Source organism: Poecilia formosa, unplaced genomic scaffold, assembly GCF_000485575.1.
Source record: "Poecilia formosa unplaced genomic scaffold, Poecilia_formosa-5.1.2 Scaffold517, whole genome shotgun sequence".
NCBI lineage: Eukaryota > Metazoa > Chordata > Actinopteri > Cyprinodontiformes > Poeciliidae > Poecilia > Poecilia formosa.
In genome coordinates this window covers 264,825-269,013 of record NW_006800456.1, presented here as the reverse complement: position 1 = coordinate 269,013, position 4,189 = coordinate 264,825, and the positions used below count along the sequence as shown (strand labels likewise).

General features: G+C 40.1%; 1 long non-coding RNA gene across 1 annotated transcript in view; it reads right to left on the bottom strand.

The window, feature by feature from the left end:
* LOC107834086 (uncharacterized) overlaps positions 1–4,189 on the bottom strand; it is a 69,923-nt gene that overhangs the window by 203 nt on the left and 65,531 nt on the right. The gene's annotated exons all lie outside the window — the stretch shown is intronic.

Below are 4,189 nucleotides of genomic sequence, written 5' to 3'. Positions count from 1 at the left end.
CTAAAACTGTTTTGTGTAACATTAAAACATGCCTGGCTGCAACAGTATCGATGGTAGCTCTCCTTCTATTCAGTGTATGAAGCTTTTGGAGCAGCTACGCTCTCCTGCTACTTGTAGCTTCACCGCATCGGTTCATCGTTACACCGGCTGTTGACGGTGCTGTGATTCACTTTGTCTACTGTCTGATTTTCAAATATTTTATGTTTTATTGAGGATTTTTGTACATATGTTTTGGCAGTTCTGTGATCATGTCAAAGCAGCAACTTATATTAAAAAGTGTTTTATTTACATCTGGATGCTGCCCGCTTCCATGGAAGGACAACAGAAAATTGCTCTTATAAACATGTAATTACTAAAATCACGTACCCTGACTTTGTATCCAGGGGGTAACATCTGCCGACGTCACAAGGAGAACTTTTACAGGGAAAAAACTTCCAGGAGCACAGATGCTTCGAGTGGAAGAACCACACGACACGGAACAGGTTCCTGAAGAGGAGGCACAACAAAAGGTTACTAGAGAATTTTCACAAAGAATCACAGGTGGCCATTAGTACCTGTATGGATAGTACACTCTGGTGTCAAAGTGTTGGCTGAACCAGGGGCGCAACTACATATTATTCAGGTGGATGCAAAAACATAAATCGGCGCCCCCCTCTCCCCCCAAAAGGAAGGTACGTAAGGGTGAAGGAGCGTAGAAAACATGTTTACCCCCCGAGACGAAGACACGTGAAAGGTAAAACTCGCTACATTTACATTTAAATGTGAAGGAGCGCAAGGGCGCGGTGAAGTGTATGCAAAGGCATCATGGGGCGCCGCCCCCTCCAGACGGGGTTTTGATGCCCCCTCTGGTGCAGCGCCCCTATGCACTGCATGCGCTGCATACCCACTTTTTGTGCCACTGGGCTGAACCTCCTCTTAAGCTCCTCTGATGAGATGATAACTCGCAGGTGAACAGGTAATCAGCGGCAGAGGAAACAAAACAACCTCAGGGCGACCTCTGGTGGATGAAAGCAAAACAAAAACAAACCCCCAAACCCAGGATCCCAACACTGTGAACTGCCCTGTTGCTGAAAATGTGCTATATAAGTAAAATGACCTTATCTTCTTCTGACTCGGAATTGGGAGTTTGTCTCTGAGAATCTAAGGTTCTGACACAATACACAAATCAAAGAAAACACAACAAAACAATAGATTTTACTGTTTCTATCATCTTTCACTCTACATTTCAGTGAAAGGCCAGGTTCCAAAACAAACCCAGTAAATTCCATGTGCAAACATGCACTGCAGTCTTTTACACAGGGGGAAGACAAGATTACAGTCATTCTTAAAAGTTTCCTCAATTCTAAACTAACAGATAAATATAACTTTAAAGAGAGTGATCTGACATGTAATCACTAGTCTCTAAATATATAGTTCACCTTTAGAGTGATAAAAACATTTATGCAGTTTTCTTGAACATCTGTTGGATAAAAGATTTCTGTAGCTCAATCTGATTTCATTATACTTTCTAGTCATTGTGCATCTATGTATGAACATAGTCACATTTCTTAACTTCCATAGTTCAACATATTCTATCAGCTACAGTCTCAATTACCTAACAGTGTAGTTCCACTTAAAAATGCTGACTTGTCCTGGTGTGAGAACTTTCACTAAGTTACAGGTTTGGGTATATGTATACATCAAATTCATCAGCAGGTCAAGAAAGTGCTTTTCCATCTTTTGGATGTCAGTGAGGCCAAACTTTGGTCTGATTGATCGGTCAATAACACCAGACTAGAGAGAGATGCTGGAGTGTGGGTAAGGCACTAAAACGGGATTGATTATACATGAGGTGGTTTGAAAAGAGAAGAGAGACAATGAGAAAGTCAATGAGTGAGGAGAGAAATGGGAACCTATGATGGATTGACATTTGGTGTGAGAGAAGCTAAAAGCTGGGAGATGCATGGCGCAAGTGATGGATTGAGGGATATTATCCTGAAAAGGATAGGAGACAGTAAGATGGGGTTTCTAGGGAGAGAGAGGTGTGTGTATAAATCTCAAAGCTGTTGACAGGCCTGGTTTTATTCTCATTTTATTGATTGTTCTGTGGTTTAACAGTCACCTGGGTCTGAGGCATAGCTCTCCACACACATTTAAAATATCATCCAACTGTCAAAACTTTCCTGTTTACCTAAATTTCAGACAGAAGCTTCTATCCCATGTTTAACCTGTTCTGTTGAGCTTATTTTAGAGTTTTTTTTCTAAGTTATTATTATTATTATTTGTGTTTGCTCTGTTATGCGATTCATTTAGTGTGAATGCATGCAAACCTGAGAGCACCCACCAACCAGAGGCCATTGTGCACACAGTGTGTGCCTCACTGCTCTGTCAGCTTCTCACACAAACAGGCATACCAAACCTAATAAGAAGTCAGGTTTAATAATATTCCATTTCAAGGTCACTGACTCACTTGTGACTCTTAATCTAAAAGCACAACATATTTTATCCATTATTACCTGTGAGACTTGTGCAAATAAAGGTTGTTCAAAGAAAAGGGTTCACCTATCTCAGATTTCCAAAGGAAACATCAACTTCATCATGCTACAGTTAAAGTAGAAATTGATGCCACATCAAAGAAATCCACAGTGATTGGCACCTGCAAAGGCCTTTGTAATCAGAACATTCACTGACTGAACCTGCTGACCATGATGCCTGCAACTTATAAATATTATAAAAAGCATATAAAATGGTCACACTCATTTGGCCTTCACACAGACATTAAAACTCCTGAATGGAGCTGCTGTTTTCGCTGATGGTGCTCAAGCTATCAAAGTGTTAAAATAGAATGGGCCACACTGTCAGCCCTTTTCTATTCACCTAAAAGGAAGTGGTGCAGGGGACATGGAAGACAAAAGTAGTTGCGCTTGAAGTTTGAGTGAAAGGAGGTTAGAACCTCAGGAGGTTAGAAGACAGCCTGACATAACTCTTCTGCTACTTAAGGGTCAAAGTGTAAAGCTTCTTTTGGCTTTCCATCCACTCACACGCACGTCGAGTTTAAAGAGGGACAATGTCACCTTTCTAGTCAGAGGATCGAAAAGCATTGCTGGAGCACATTCTTGATCTGTCAACTGGCTGGTCCCTGATGATCTAGTGGTCAGGATTCAGCGCTCTCACTGCTGCAGCCTGGGTTCGATTCCTGGTCAGGGAAAGTACTGTTACTTTACACCTTTCATGCTGTTTTGGTCATTGAGGGGACGAACTGTCATTTAAGCTTCCTATTTCTCTGACCTCAAAGGGGTGACATGTAAATCCACTCACCTCAAATGAAACGAGGCATAACATTGTTTGAGAAATTAGCTCTTCTTTGCATTTAGATAAAATTTTAAAACATTTAAATTTTACAGAGACCTAAAAGACTGTACCTCTAATTAAGAGTCACCGTGTAAAGCTTCTTTCGGCTTTAAATCCATTCATACGCACGTTGAGCTTAAAGAGGCACGATGTCAAGTTCCAGCGTATTTAAAAATGTGAAAACTTTGAAATGGAGAGAAAAATTTAAATGAAAATATATGCTGATACACAAAAATTAATGAGAGTGTAAAGTGTGTGTGTGTAGTCATGGTAGAGACAGAAAGTTCAATCAATGGCAGAGATTGAGGCTGAATATGAGCGCGACTGCAGCAATCAATGAAAACATCTGAGTACTCAGCTCTGGGGGCAATTATTCCTCCTCATACCTGTGAATAGAAAAATCAATATGGATGAGACTTCCCAATGAACAAAGTACTCTGGGAGACTTGCACACTCTCTTGCTAAAAGTAGATCATATTCAGCTTCTTAGCAATGGTGAAAATGACTCTGGTATTTAATAGGATACATTTAGTTATGCCAGTAGATTTGCTTTTAAAGCTTTCAGTAGAACAACTTCACACTCAAAAAGGGTAGCCACCACACAGTGCACCCAGAAAATATAAACAATGCTTCACTTTTTCCACATTTTACTGTGTTACAGCCTTCTTCCAAATTTTCTCAAAATTTGAAAAACAAATACTGTACTCCATTACGACAATGTTTTCAACACTTTGCAAATTTGCAGAAAATGTTGAAAAACGTGTGATCATTCACACAATTGTAAATGACCACAGAAGACTATATGAACACCCTTCTGTCAAATTTTAATCGGAGTTTGATGGATTAATTGATATTAATT